The sequence below is a fragment of the Heptranchias perlo genome, unplaced genomic scaffold (genome assembly GCF_035084215.1).
Source record: "Heptranchias perlo isolate sHepPer1 unplaced genomic scaffold, sHepPer1.hap1 HAP1_SCAFFOLD_47, whole genome shotgun sequence".
NCBI lineage: Eukaryota > Metazoa > Chordata > Chondrichthyes > Hexanchiformes > Hexanchidae > Heptranchias > Heptranchias perlo.
This window is the reverse complement of record NW_027139484.1, coordinates 7,742,040-7,758,819: the sequence shown is the minus strand read 5'-3', so window position 1 is coordinate 7,758,819 and position 16,780 is coordinate 7,742,040.

Sequence of the window (16,780 nt, the reverse complement as noted above, 5' to 3'; positions counted from 1 at the left end):
GAGGCCAGTGTCCGATGAATGAGATGGTGACCGGTGGGTTGTCTGTAAGTATGGAAATGGGGAGTGTTTTAAACCCAAGGATGATAATTTTAAATTTAATGGATATGTAACTGGGAGCCAGTGAGGGTCAGTGAGTCCGAGCAGGACCTGGTGCTGGTTGGACATGGACAAGAGTTTTGGACGAGCTCACGTTTATAGAAGGTGGGGATTGGGTGGCCGGTCAGGAGTGTATTGGAGGAATGGAGTCTGGAGGGGACAGAGACATTGATGAGGGTTTGAATGGCAATGGGCTGAGGAAGGAATGGAGGCGGGTGAGGGAATCACCGGGCCTTGTGATGGAGGTGAAAAAGGGTCATGAGCTCAGCTCAGTTTTACACGGGACCAATTTTACTGGCGCCGTTAACCAATGTAGAATAAACGGGTAAACATCCGCAGTAAAATAGCGGAGAGAGGAATGTCAATGGGACACGTTCAGTGTCCGTCCCCTAATATCACCCACAGTCATTTCTAGGCTGCAATTCTCAACCTGCCCTTTAACTGTCCTCGTATCAGAGACTCACAATTCATATTTTAACTGGGAAACTGCAGGAACAGAGTGAAACGGGTCTGCTTGTGTCCCTGGATTCAGTGCACACTGCGCAGACATCTGTCTAAATGATAAATGAAGCACCAGGAGTGAACATGGTCAATATAGTTATATAAAAGCTGTAAATGAAGCCGTTTATTATTATTGGATCAGTCCTGTATGAGAACAGATTTAAACTTTATTCCTGAGAGAGGTCTGATTAAGTAATATCGTGGACTTAGAGATTTTTGTGTTTTATTCACCACATTATTTACAGCGGAGTCAAAGCTGCTGATATAATGTGTTTGTTAAACTGACTGTAACTAATAGCAATGATCAGGAGTATAACCGTGTCAGTGGAGACTTATCCCCTGTATAAATCAGGGCTTGTTGGAATGGATCAGCTCAGAGTGTCTGCTGGAGCTGTGGTTTCCAGGGTAACAGAAGTCAGTGCTTCTCACAGAAATGGGATATCCAGTAATCCATCAGATAGAACGCATTTATTATCCAGTTCTTGCAGCATTTGGAGTTCCGGGTAAGCCGTTATCCCAGCTGTTAAAGGTGTAAATCGGTGTTAAATCTGCTGCTGTACTTGGCAAATTGTTTTTTGTCCCTACATATTTTACACAGTCACTTGTTCTGTTCTATTGGTTGAATGGTGGAATGTGTTAAGTCTCTGCTCTTTCGGTATTGAGGCGCTGCATTATATCTGTCAGGAATTTGTCTATCCAACACTGGCATTGTTACTGCATTATTCTCTGTACTGAATGTATTGGGCTAAGAGTTGGTATCAGACCATCAGGAGATGATAACAGTTTCTTGTGGAACTAACCTGTCCTGGAATATGTTTTCATCAATGTGTTTTCAGTGATTGATAATGAGACAGCTCACGGTCTCAGTGTTACAAGGAGGCAGTGGAATGTCCTCCCTCCCCAATAACATGCTTCAGTTTAACTGGGATTTCAATGTATTTATTGGTGATCACTGTTATGAAATATTATTTCATTATGTGTGTATCTGACGCCGCTTCAGATGTCTGGTTACTGAACTGAGTTTGCTGCTGACTCTTTCACATCTCCTTCTCTGCTTCACTGTGGAAGAATTCACTGACTGTCACTGGACTTCACTGTAAAATGAAATGTTTTGATGTTTTGTGGTCTCAATTTGCACTGTCCCTGTTGAAATCAGCAGCCCTTCTATGTACCTGTAGGTTATAAGTATGATGTTGGCGTTTTGTAAATTGAACAATCCCGCCATCTATCCCTAGACCCTATAATTACTGGAGAAGGAATCTCAATTATTGTGAGATCTGCCTGGGAGAGGGATTCGATTCTGTTTATTCCATGATTTGGAGATGAAGTGAACAGTGTAGGTGAACAGGGTAGAATCGGAAGATCTGTAGAAACATTAAACTATTGCACAGAGGCTTCATTATTTAACAAACTAACACTGAGAATAGGATCGGTGGAACACGGGGCTGGTGAACAGAATGCAGGCACAGGATGATAGGATTTAATCGGATATGAAAATGGACTTGAGATAGGGAGTAGAGTGAGTGATAGAGAGGGCGACTGAGAGGGAAAGCGAGAGGTTATGGTGTGAATAATTCATCAGAACGAACTGCTGAAACTTCCAGTACAATTAAACAGAGAAAACATGACTTGAATGTGTCATTATGATGTGGTCAGATTGGGTGAGTTTTTATTGTGGGACTCGCTCCTCATGTTTCTATCCCTGTCAGGTCCTCAGTCTGTTTTTGTGAATGTTCTTTGTTTTCCAACATAACACTAAACATAATAAAATTTGCTGAAAAAAATATAATCAGAAATGTCTTGATCGTAATGTATTGTTCGGATACAGTACGTTAAAGTTAGGTGAATTCAATAAACAACGAGGTTGATTCAATTGATACTTTTAAATTTAATTTCAAGTGAATTACAAAGTAAATTTATTGTACACATTTTATAACTACACAGGTTCCCTGATATCAATAACCACAGAAATGAACTGTTGAATGTATTAGTTGGATTGTGTTAGTGGGACCTAAAGATTAGATTTCCTCTCACACTCTGCTGCAGTCTCTCCCTGTGAATCCCAGCCTCTCCTCCCACTGCATTGAATCCTCTGTCTCCTCATCCCTTGCTTCAATTTGTTCGCTTTCCCAAACCATCTACTCCTGACTCCTGTCCAGCTCCTCCATGTCCTTTTCCTTGTCTCCCTCCCAATCTCACTCACTCGCTCGGACTCTAGCAGCCTTTCCCATTTAGTGCCAGCCACTGTCGGCTCACTTGACCCAGGAAAATAAACCAGCTGTACCTCCCCCTGTCCCCTCACCTTCCCGACACTTCCCCCTTTTCCCCGTCAGTCTGGAGCCCAAATCCGGCTTTAATCCGCTGGATTCCCGGTGCGTAAAACCCCTTTTCCCTTCCCAACCGGCACTGCGCCCTCACTCAGCCCTTCCAATGGATCTGGTGCTCACTTTATTCACTTTCTGTATCAATCTCCCAATTCATTATTGATCATTGTGTTTAAAAACATCTCTCTGCCCGAAAGCGCTGCCCAGGTCAATCAATCACTTTCCACCCTTCGATGCAGCAACAAAGCTGGAAATTTCACCCCAGATCCTCTCAAACTGCTGCTTTGGCTCCAGGTCTGATCAGTAATTTCTCTGCTTCCTTTTCTCTCTCTTACAGTTAACTTGGTGGCGATTGTGATCCTGTCCCGAGGAAAGTGCGGTCTCTCCAAATGTATCAGTGTCTACCTGGTGGGAATGGCAGTGGCCGATCTCCTGGTCATTATCACTGAGGTGATATTGAGCCGGATTAATGCGCTGTATCTCCCAGTGTCATTCCTGGACATTACTCCCGTGTGTAGTTTTATTATAGTCTTGAGTTTTTCAGCCACGGTGGTTTCTGTCTGGCTCACAGTCGCTTTCACCTTTGATCGATTTGTGGCCATTTGTTGTGAGAAGCTGAAAACTAAATATTGCACCGAGAGAACGGCGGCTGTGGTTCTGGGAACAGTGAGTGTGCTGGGCTGTTTGGAGAGTCTCCCCTGGTGCTTTGTATATAAACCTGGATATATAGTTGATAATGTTCCCTGGGGTTGTGCGACTAAACTGAGTTTCCGTACTTCCCCCGCATGGGCCGCATTTGACTTGTTTCACCTCATTTTAACCCCTTGTCTCCCGTTCTGTCTGATTTTTCTGTTCAATGTTCTCACGGTCAGGCGTATTTTAGCGTCCAGTCGAGTCCGCCGGGGACTCCGGGGCCGCAGCAATGGAGAAAATCAGAGTGATCCAGAGATGGAGAACCGAAAGAAATCCATCATTTTACTCTTCAGTATATCGGGCAGTTTTATACTGTTGTGGCTGACACAGGTTGTAACTTTCATTTATTTGCGAATTGCAGACATGCGATATTATTACTCCACCACTGACCCTATTTATCTCACACTACAGACAGCAGCAATGCTGCAGCTTCTCAGTTCCTGCACAAACACGTGTATTTATGTCCTGACCCAGACTAAATTCAGAGAGGAGCTGAAGAACGCGCTGAAATACCCACTCAATCTAATTGTTAAATTAGTGAAATCATAGAAACAGCTGAAGGGTTTCAAGCACTAGAACTAAATCCCATTTCATACTCCATCCCCTACACTTCCCAGGGGATGGAAAGTACATTTTATATTAGCAGCACAGAGCCCTAAAATGATCTTAAATCTGATTCTGCGATTATATTTTATTGCTAATCTGAATCATTGAGGCAGGATTTAATCTGCAGACGATACGTGCATTTTTGGTCGAAATGATGGCACGAAAGAGCTCAGCTGGACTTCAACTAAGTATTTGTCCATCAACATTTGCAAAGTTGGGAATCAGAGTTGCTGTTGTGGGCCTGATCAGAATGGGTGCACGCCAAATAAATGGAGAGATTTAGATAGAGAGAGATGGATAGAGAGGGGAGAGGGAGGGAGAGATGGAGCGAGAGAGAGAAAGACAGAATGATTGAGAAAGAGGGAAAGGGAGAGAGACTGAGACAGGGAGCGATACAGAGAGGGAGAGGGGGGGAGAGAGAGTGACAGAGAGACAGAGAGAAACACACAGCGATAAAGAGTGATAGAGAGCGAGATAGTGATTGTAGAGCGAGAGAGAGACAGGGAGTGAGAGTGATAAAGAGAGAGAGGGAGGCAGAAAGCTGCACAGGGTGAGGGTGAGGGAGAAACAGAGGTCGATAGCGAGACAAAGACAGAGAGTAAGAGAAAAAGACAGAGACAGAAAGAGACAGAGGGAGAGAGAGACGGAGAGAAATGGGGACAGAGAGAGAGAACACAGGGACAAAATAAATATCATGATTAAAGAGCACAGAAAATTAAAACAGGTTCACATAAAAGGGAAAGGGTGTGCGTGGGAGGTTGAGAGATCGTAAAAAAAAAGGGGTAGAGACAGAGTTACACAGAGAAGGACATTAATAAAGAGAGTTTGTAAGACAGGATTGAAAAATAAATAGAGAGAGAAAGAGCGAAAGGAAGCCTATCAATATATATAATGAGAGAGAGCAAGCAGACATGGATGGAACGAGAGAGAGAGAGACTGACAAAGAATTACAAAGTGATGGACGTAGAAGTGGAAATATCAAGATAGAAAAACACACAGAAAATAAATAGAGACAAACGATATAAACAGAGAACAGACACAATGAAAGTCAGACAAACATATATATTGACAGGAGGGTAGAGAGAGGAGTGAGAATAGAACACAGAAAGCATTAAATAACCAAACAAACTGTGTAATCAGCCTGGAGTGAGTGAGAGTGCTGACCAGCAGAACAGCAGCAGATGAATCAGGCCAGACAGTTCATGTTTGTTCTCGGGTAACACTCTTGTGGATTTAATTTTGACATTTCTAAAGGTGATGCCTGGAGTTTGCACAATAAAGTCACTCAGTCTTGTGTACCTGACCCTGACCATTACTTACTGCAGGAGTTTCCCAGCTGCTCTGTGTAGCAAAAAATCATCTGATGAACGAAAGCCTGATATTAAATCGGCTTCAGCATGTCTGAAGGAAAATGACTCTTACAATGATTGTTAATGACGCATTGTAAAAGATATCACAGCAGAGGATAGATCACCATAACAACAAGAACGATTCCAGGAAGGCTCGAGGTCGTTTGAACTCCTGCCGACTTGACTTGGTTACGTTGTGGACACTGAGAGAAAACAAGTGAAGTGTCAATCAATCGTGGGTTGTATTTGTAGGAACCTATTGTTGAGAAGCCACCGTCCCAGAGGTGTGATTCTGTGTAGAAACGGTCTTCAAAAGCTGGGCAGAAGTTGAGTGGAGAGAGACACAGATCCACCACGAATGCTCCAACCTCACCTTTCGCTTCCTGGCAACACCACCTCACCTGGAATCTTCACGACTGCTCGCTACCTCCCAGCTTGATGCCTCGATGCAGGTTTACAGATTGCCTGTGAAGCCGATGACCTGGATAGAAGAGAAAGCCACGCTACACGACAACGGTATCCGTCAAAATACCTGGAATCTTCCCGGCAGGCTTGAGCCAACCATCAGTATAAAACTTTCATTATGGGCTGGTCTGAGGTAGAAATTTGATTTCCAAACGGTTATCCATTTTAGGAATTCCGAATGTGTTGTTTTATTATTGTTAAAGGAATTCTAAATCGGGCATAAACCCAAGATGTTGTTTAATTTGTAATGTCCATTTTCCAGTGTATTAATAATAATAAATGATTGTTTTCTTTATGAAGCCATGGTTTGTGCCTGAAGTTTCTTTTGGAAAAAGAGCTCATTAAGTAAAATGTAAAATTAAAAAATGGAGATAAAAAGTCATTGCCGCAAATTAAAGTGTAAAATCACTTTGCACCTTTTTGCTCCTCCATCTGTACCATGTGTAACTTTCCCAGTGAGCTGCTGGATTCTGTATTAATTCACAATGTAGTCTTACCCCTTCTGCTGTGTTACTAAACTGGACAGGGTCCCGCAGCACTCTCCTGCTCTGTCACTGTCACAAATACTGTTATTCTTTCAGATTAAAGAAAAATATGAATAATGGAGAAAAAAATAAATCCCAGATCAGAACTACATTCCAATTGAGTCCAATTTTACTCTGATTTGTTTAATAGAATCTAGAATTGCGTTCTCAACAAAAAAGGACTCTTTTGTCCTTTCCTTCGAATGTCTGGTCTCTCCTTCTCCGTAAACATTCCGTCAAAATAACCAAATGTTAGTCCATTTTTTTGCAGAAGTTCACTTGTTGGTGTTTAATTCCCTCACTGCACCGATGTCTTTATTTAAAACAACAGCTAGTGCCAGTCTCACTCAGTTTGTATCTTTAACTATAATGCAACAGTGATTTAACAGGAACAGCAAATGAACCCTCTCCGTCTCTCTCACCATCGCAAGCTCCACCTTGCCCCTCAGTAAGATGTCTGCCTTATTGGCGGCCATTATGTTTCAGGATCAGGGCGGTCATTTTGTTTTAGCTTGATGGCAGCCAATTTGTTCAATATATCCATCTTGCCCACCAGTAAGTTGGCCGCCTTGCCCCTCAGTTAAATGGCCGCCTTGCCCCTCAGTTAAATGGCCGCCTTGCCCCTCAGTTAAATGGCCGCCTTGCCCCTCAGTTAAATGGCCGCCTTGCCCCTCAGTAAGATGTCCAGCTTGCCCCTCAGTAACATGACTGCCTTACAGGTGTCCATTTTGTTTCAGGTTCATGGCATTGAAGTTGTTGTTCATAGATTCATGGTTCCATAGTCGGTACGGCACAAGAAGAGCCCATTCGGCCCACTGTGCCTGTGCCAGCTCTTTGAAAGGGATGTCGAATTAGTCCCATTTTACACTCTGCTCTTTCCCCACAGCCTTTATGGAGGCTTTGTAATAGTAGCTGTATTATGGAAATACATATATATGTATGTATGCAAATTGATGTTGTAGTCGTTGCTGTAATATATAAATACAAGTTGTTGTTGTTGATAAAGATTGTCTCTCAATCTTTTACTCTTTAGATTCTTCTCCTTTAAAACTGGACTTTGTTTCTGTGTAAATGAATGTTGCTGAGAGATTGTCCCTGTAACTGAGTGAGGGATCATGCTTTCTATTAGGATTTAAAAAAAAACTTTTTTAATTTGGCTGTTTTAAACGTCATGAATTCGTTTGAACTCTTTGGCTAATTGGAAAAATCCACAAACTGTAAGTTGATCACAAACTACAGGTTCTTTGTCCACTGCACATTAAAACAAGAGAAAAGAGCAAAGGTAAAGTTCGTTCACCTTTGCAAACTGCAACAAAAAATGGTGAAGTAGCAAAATATGCCCAGGCGTTTTGTCCCCCGCTCCAGGAACAGAAGAGAAAATGAGCACAGGGGCAATTTGGACACTGTGGGATCACTGGGTTACTGTGGGATCAGTGTGCGACACTGTGGGATCACTGGGAGCACTTTGGAATCACCGGGTTACTGTGGGATCACAGGGTTACTTTGTGATCTCTGTGGGGCAATCTGGGAGCACTGTGGGATGACTGGGTTACTTTTGGATCACTGGGACACTGCGGGATCACTGGGATACTGTGGGATCACTGTGGGACAATGTGGGATTACTGGGAGCACTGTGGGATCACTGGGTTATTGCGGGATCACTGGGACACTGTGGGATCACTTGGAGTACTTTGGGATCACTGGGTTACTGTGGGATCACTGTGGGATTACTGGGAGCACTGTGGGATCACTGGGTTATTGCGGGATCACTGGGACACCGTGGGATCACTGGGACACTGTGGGATCACTGGGACACTGTGGGATTACTGGGAGCACTGTGGGATCACTGGATTATTGCGGGATCACTGTGGGATTACTGGGAGCACTGTGGGATCACTGGGTTATTGCGGGATCACTGTGGGATTACTGGGAGCACTGTGGGATCACTGGGACACCGTGGGATCACTGGGACACTGTGGGATTACTGGGAGTACTGTGGGATCACTGGGTTACTGTGGGATCACTGTGGGATTACTGGGAGCACTGTGGGATCACTGGGTTACTGTGGGATCACTGGGACGCTGTGGGATCATTTGGACACAAGCGGCCATTTCATTTATGATGGCCGCCTTACTGGCCGCCATTTTGTTTCAGGTTCATGTCGTTACAGGAGAAACTTCTTTACCCATTCTATGTATTATATAATATAAAATAACGTATCTATATATGTATAATATTGTATATATATATATATGTATATATGTATATGTTATTTTATATAGAGAAGTTGTTGTTGTATATAAAGACTGTCAATCTTTTACACAGATGCAGTTTGGACATTAGATGAATGGGTGCACTGTGGAATCAATGGGTGCACTGTGGAATCACTGGGTGCACTGTGGAATCAATGGGTGCACTGTGGAATCAATGGGTGCACTGTGGAATCAATGGGTGCACTGTGGAATCACTGGGTGCACTGTGGAATCAATGGGTGCACTGTGGAATCAATGGGTGCACTGTGGAATCAATGGGTGCACTGTGGAATCAATGGGTGCACTGTGGAATCAATGGGTGCACTGTGGAATCAATGGGTGCACTGTGGAATCAATGGGTGCACTGTGGAATCAATGGGTGCACTGTGGAATCAATGGGTGCACTGTGGAATCACTGGGTGCACTGTGGAATCACTGGGTGCACTGTGGAATCAATGGGTGCACTGTGGAATCAATGGGTGCACTGTGGAATCAATGGGTGCACTGTGGAATCAATGGGTGCACTGTGGAATCAATGGGTGCACTGTGGAATCAATGGGTTCACTGTGGAATCAATGGGTGCACTGTGGAATCAATGGGTGCACTGTTGGATCAATGGGTGCATTGTGGAATCACTGGGTGCACTGTGGAATCACTGGGGCACTGTGGAATCACTGGGTGCACTGTGGAATCAATGGGTGCACTGTGGAATCACTGGGTGCACTGTGGAATCAATGGTTGCACTGTGGAATCAATGGGTGCACTGTGGAATCAATGGATGCACTGTGGAATCAATGGGTGCACTGTGGAATCAATGGGTGCACTGTGGAATCAATGGGTGCACTGTGGAATCACTGGGTGCACTGTAGAATCACTGGGTGCACTGTGGAATAAATGGGTGCACTGTGGAATCAATGGGTGCACTGTGGAATCAATGGGTGCACTGTGGATTCAATGGGTGCACTGTGGAATCAATGGGTGCACTGTGGAATCAATGGGTGCACTGTGGAATCACTGGGTGCACTGTGGAATCAATGGGTGCACTGTGGAATCAATGGGTGCACTGTGGAATCAATGGGTGCACTGTGGAATCAATGGGTGCACTGTGGAATCAATGGATGCACTGTGGAATCACTGGGTACACTGTGGAATCACTGGGTGCACTGTGGATTCAATGGGTGCACTGTGGAATCAATGGGTGCAATGTGGAATCAATGGGTGCACTGTGGAATCACTGGGTGCACTGTCGGATCACTGAGTCACTCTACGATCACTGAGGAATCACTGGTTGCACTGTGGATCACTGGGGCACTGTGGATCATTGTGGCACTTTCACTGGGTGCACTGTCGGGTCATTGGGTCACTCTGTGATCACTGTGGACCATTTGGTCATGTGGATCAATTGGGCACTATCACTGGGTGCACTGTGGATCACTTGGTCACTGTGCGAACAATGTTGATATTTATTTCCCCAGTTGGGCCGAAAGGCCCCTGTTTCTTTGCTGCACATTCGATGTAATTCTATGTAGTATACACATATATATAATGTTGTTGTTGTAAAACAGGGAAAACCCGGAGAGACTTCTTTACCCAGATGGGCCGAATGGCCTCATTCTCTGCCGTGCTGTATTCTATGCATTGTATATTGTATATACAAGAAGATGTTGTTGTAAAATAGAAATAGCAATTGGGCCGAATGGCCTCTGTGCTATAATGTGCTGTACTATAGATTCAATGTAAAATATATGTAACTGTTTAATTCTATTATATATTATATTATAATACATATTCAAGAATTTGTTGTTGTTGTCAAATAAGGAATTCAGGGGAAAATATTTACCCAGATGGGCCGAATGGCCTGTTTCTGTGACGTGCTGCATTCTATGTAATATTTATATAAAGATATATGATATTGCATTATACATATAAGAAGTAGCTGTTGTAAAATAGAAATAGCAGTCGGGCCGAATGGCCTCTGCACTGTGTTGTACTGTACATTCGATGTTAAATATATGTCAATATATTATTAGATTATATATTGTATTATATTTTCTACTCCTGAAGCTGTTGTTTTCAAGTAAGAAATTCAGGGGAACTTCTTTACACAGATGGGCTGAATGGCCTTTTTCTGTGCCGTGCTGTATTCTATGTAAAATATATATAAAGATATGCACGGGGTTAAATTCGATAACCCCCGAATCCGGGCGCGGGGGGCGATTAACCCCCGAGTGATTAACCTGCACCCGGTCATTGAGATGCAGACAGTCGGTGAGATTGGTGCTGCCTGGTGATTGACCTGATTCCTGCGAGCAGTCAGGCCTGGCTGCGCTGTTGAGCGGCTTCTCACCAGCAAGGGGTCCCCGATATTGTGTGAGTGGTTAGCACCTCTTAAAGGCAGCCTGCACCTCTTTAAGGCAGTCTGCACCTCTTAAAGGCAAGTTGCATCACACAAAGTCTAACATTTGATTCGGTTACAAACCTCCGGGGTCATTTCTTCTCGTACAGTTTTGATTGGCAGCTTCTTTTAAATTATGATGTGGAGATGCCGATGATGGACTGGGGTAGTTCAATTTCTGTTGAATTTCTTTTGACTTAAACAGACCATTGCTTAAAATGACTGGCTCCCAGACACTGCTTTGAAGGCATTTATCAGCCTGTCTTTTTCAAACTGGTGAGTCTGTTTGGAATCTCTGAGAATGTTAATCAGGTCGACAGTTTCCATAGTTTGTGAGAAAAAGACAACAAAGAACCAGGATGTTCGAAAGTTCGGTCACAGTTTCGTATAGTATTTGTGAATTATTCATTATTTCTTTTTCAATAAGGATCTGGTTGAGCTTTACAGTAAAACTGTTGTCTTACTGCTACTATTTTGTTTATTCTCTTACTATTTCATCAATTTGTTTGCCAGTTAAAGTCTAAAACAAGCTCTAGCGTAGTGTGAATCTGTCACCCTCTGAAGACCAGGCACTATCAGGCACTGGATAGAACGAGTGGGCTGAGATAATCTGAAGGGGTTTCACTGTTCATTACTTGGAGCCCTTCAAATGTTACATTGAAATTAGGACAAGCGGAAACACTGAGACATTGAGAGTGAAGCCTCACCTAACAGAGGAGCTGCTTTTTCAAGCTTAGAAATACAGCTGATTTTAAATAAGCAAACTTTCACTTCATTAAAGTAGGCAAAAAGGCAACTATCTCTGAACTGTCGCCACTCTCTGAAAAACACAGACATTTTACTGATCGGCGAATAATGATCTTGTTCAAAAAATACAAAAAAAAAATCAATTCTAATCTTTTTACAATAACGATCTGATATAAAGCATTCTCCAACCAAACAAAAGCACCAAGCATTCCCAGGACATTGAGAGATGTGAGTGGGCAAAACTGTGGCAATTGGAGATTAATGTGCGGAAATGTGAGGTCATCCAATTCGGATCGAAGAAAGATAGATCAGAGAATGTTTTAATAGGCGAGGAGCTCGGAACTGTGGAGGAGCAGAGAGATTTAGGGGGCCAAATACAGAAATCATTAAAAGCTGGTGGACAGTTACAAAAATAATTAAAAAGGCTAATAGAATCTCGGCCTTTATTTCTCGAGGGCTGGAATATGAAGGGGTGGAAGTTATGTTCCAGCTGTACAGAGCTCTGGTTAGAGCCCATCTGGAGGAGTGCATTCAGTTCTGGGCACTGTATCTCAGGAAGGATATATTGGCCTTGGAAGGGCTGCAGCGCAGATTCACCGGATTGATATCGGGGCTAAAAGGGTTAAATTATGAGGACAGGTTGCACAGACTTGGCTTGTATTCCTCTGAATATGGAAGATTAAGGGGGTAATCTAATTGAGGTGTTTAAGATGATTAAAGGATTTGATAGGGTTGATGGAGAGAAAGTACTTCTCCTGGTGGGGTAGTCCAGAACAATGGAGCATCACCTTAAAATTAGTGCTCGGCCGTTCAGGGGTGATGTCAGGAAGGACTTCTTCACACAAAGGCTAGTGGCAATCTGGAACTCTCTCCCACAAATTTGAGGTGGGGTGTCAATACGAAATTTCAAAACCGAGATTGATTAATTTTTGTTCGCCAAGGGTATTATGGATTAAGGAACCAAGGCGGCAGATGGAGTTAAGATAAAGATCAGTCATGATCGAACTGAATGTCGGAACAGGCTCAAGGAGCTGAATTCTCCACTCCTGTTCCGATGTAACAGCCTTGAGGGGCTGAATGGCCTCCTCCAGTTCCTACCTAACAGGCTCGAGCGGCTGAATGGCCTTCAGTTCCTGCATCAAGGGCTAATTGGGCTGATTGGCCTCCTCTTCCTGAGTAACAGGCTCGAGGGTTTGAACGGCCTCCTCTTGTTGCTGTCTGACAGGCTTGAGTGATCGATTGGCCTGCTGTTCGTGTGTAACAGGCTTGAGGGGCTAAATGACATCGTCCTGTTCCAGTGTCATCGGCTTGAGGGTTTGAATGACCTCCAGTTCCTGTATAACAGGCTCCAAGGGCTGAAAAGCCTCATCCTGTTCCGACCTAACAGGCTTGAGGGGCTGATTGGCCTCCTATTACTGTGTAACAGGCTCAAAGTGCTGAATAGCCTCCTGCTGTTCTTGTCCAACAGCCTTGAGGTGCTTGCAGCCATTTCATCCAAGGTGGCTGCCGTACTCGTCGTAATTTTGTCCAAGATGGCCACGGTGCTTGGCGCCATTTTGTCCAAGATACTTACCGTACTTGCCGTCATGCGGTCCGTGTGTAAATACACACACATGCATATATATATATATATATATGTTATAAATGCAGGTTTTTGTTTTATAGTACTAGTTGTTGTGGTGGTGGTCTAAACATAAAGACTGCCACTCTGGGATCATTCCGAGGTGACTGGGTGCATTCTGTTATCCCTGGGTGCACTCTGGGATCACTCTGGTGTGAATCGTTGCACTCTGGGATCAATGGGTGCACTCTGGGATCACTCTGGTGTGACTCGTTGCACTCTGGGATCAATGGGTGTACTCTGGGATCACTCTGGTGTCACTCGTTGCACTCTGGGATCAATGGGTGCACTCTGGATTCACTGTCGGGTCACTGTGGGATCACTGGGGACGCTGTGAGGTGTACTGGCCGCCATTTAGTCCAAGATGGTCAACGTATTTGCCGCCTGCTGGCCGTGTGTAAATACACATATATATGTCAAATATATATATAATACATAGCTTATAAATACAACTTGTGTAGTTGTGGTCGTGGTCTAAATATAAAGACTGGCACGCTGGGATCACTCTGAGGTGACTGAGTGCGCTCTGGGATCAATCTCGCGTGACTGGGTGAATTCTAGGAACACTCTGATGTGACTGGATTCACTCTGGGATACTGCGAGCACTCTGGGATCAGGTCTGGGTGAGTGGGTGCACTCTGGGATCACTCTGATGTGACTGGATTCACTCTGGGATACTGCGAGCACTCTGGGGTCAGGTCTGGGTGAGTGGATGCACTCTGGGATCACTCTGATGTGACTGGACTCACTCTGGGATACTGCGAGCACTCTGGGGTCAGGTCTGGGTGAGTGGATGCACTCTGGGATCACTCTGATGTGACTGGATTCACTCTGGGATACTGCGAGCACTCTGGGGTCAGGTCTGGGTGAGTGGGTGCACTCTGGGATCACTCTGATGTGACTGGATTCACTCTGGGATACTGCGAGCACTCTGGGATCAGGTCTGGGTGAGTGGGTGCACTCTAGGAACACTCTGATGTGACTGGATTCACTCTGGGATACTGCGAGCACTCTGGGATCAGGTCTGGGTGAGTGGGTGCACTCTGGGATCACTCTGATGTGACTGGATTCACTCTGGGATACTGCGAGCACTCTGGGATCAGGTCTGGGTGAGTGGGTGCACTCTGGGATCACTCTGATGTGACTGGATTCACTCTGGGATACTGCGAGCACTCTGGGATCAGGTCTGGGTGAGTGGGTGCACTCTGGGATCACTCTGATGTGACTGGATTCACTCTGGGATACTGCGAGCACTCTGGGATCAGGTCTGGGTGAGTGGGTGCACTCTGGGATCACTCTGATGTGACTGGATTCACTCTGGGATACTGCGAGCACTCTGGGGTCAGGTCTGGGTGAGTGGATGCACTCTGGGATCACTCTGAGGTGACTGAGTGCGCTCTGGGATACTGCGAGCACTCTGGGATCAGGTCTGGGTGAGTGGGTGCACTCTGGGATCACTCTGATGTGACTGGATTCACTCTGGGATACTGCGAGCACTCTGGGGTCAGGTCTGGGTGAGTGGGTGCACTCTGGGATCACTCTGTGGTGACGAGGTGCGCTCTGGAGTCACTGTGTGTTCACTCGGACATTCTGGGGTCACTGTCATATCACTGTCAACAATCTGCGTGGTAATTTCCGCCATTTCGTCCAAGATGGCCACCGTACTTGCCGCCATTTTGTCCAAAATGCCACCATGCTGGCCGTGTGTAAATAAATTTATTCATAGTATATATATGTTATATATTAGAAATACAAGTTGTTGCTTTGTGGTAGTTGTTGTGCTGGTGGTCTAAATATAAAGCCTGCCACGCTGGGATCACTCCGGGGTGACTGACTGCACTGTGGGGTCACTGTGGGGTCACTGGGGACATTCTGCGTGGTATTTCCCGCCATTTTTTCGAAAATGGCCACCCTACTTGCCGCCATTTTGTCCAAGATGGCCGCCGTATTTTCCGTTGTTTTGTCCAAGCTGCCACCGTGCTGGTCGTGTGTAAATACACATAAATAACAGATATTATGTGTATAAGTATTTGTTGTTGCACTAGTAGTTGTTGTGGTGGCGGTCTAAATATAAAGACTGCAACTCTGGGATCTCACTGGGGTGCCTATTGCCTCCCCTACAGGGGACTGACAGAGTCCTCCCACAGAGGGGGCCAACCGAGGGCTCCTCCCGAGGGGACCGACCGAGACCTCCCCCAGAGGGGATTGATCGAGGCCTCCCGCAGAGGGGGCCAACCGAGGGCTCCTCCCGAGGGGACCGACCGAGACCTCCCCCAGAGGGGATTCATCGAGGCCTCCCGCAGAGGGCACCGACCGATGTCTCCTCAAGAGGGGCCCGACCATGGTATCCCCCACAGAAGACCGAATGAGGACTCCCCCAGAAGGGACCGACCGGGGCCACCTCCACAGCTGCACCCAAACAGGGCCCACGTGAGTTCGGTTTGTTTATTGCCCTGGGGTTTAATTTCCTCTCTGGGCCCTGGTTTTGGGGCCTCGGTTTAACATGTTCCTGTTCGATTGTGGCCCATGTCTAGAAGTGAATGATGCCAAAAATTGCTCCCTGAACTGTCTGAAATCTCCCAGTTCAGATTGGATGAGTTCACCTCACCGACCATTAATTAGGATCCCCACAAGATACTGAATGAATGGATTAACACTTTCTTACCAAATCTTCAAAGAAGAAGGAGTCAGACAGCAAATCAAGCACAGCAGTGATTTATTAACTTGGAATTCATAATTATCATTATTTAACCATTGAGTATCCCAATAAGAATTACATATAAACAGTTGTGGACAGGGTCACCGAACAATGATAATAATAATTAATTAATATGCAGATAATTAACACAATGAAAAACCGATTGTAAAAGCAGTTGAGAGTGTCACTGTAATTCAGCATTGGCTGGATCACCGATTATCACATTATAGTTTAGATCAGTGTCTGACACGACGACGGATTGGTGAGATTAATTTCGGATTCACTATTCAGATATCTGACAATTTAACCCCATTCGATCGCCAGCTTAGGCAACAGATCATGAATAAATTCACCTCGGGCATGAGAGCAAAACGGGCGATAGCAAATTGGCTGCTCTTTTTCCAGTCTGACTGATTTTATTTTCCATTGATTGTTGCGTTCACCGATGAGATGCTAAACCAGAGCTCACTCTGTCTGTTTCAGAGAACGGAACAGATCCTGGAACAATG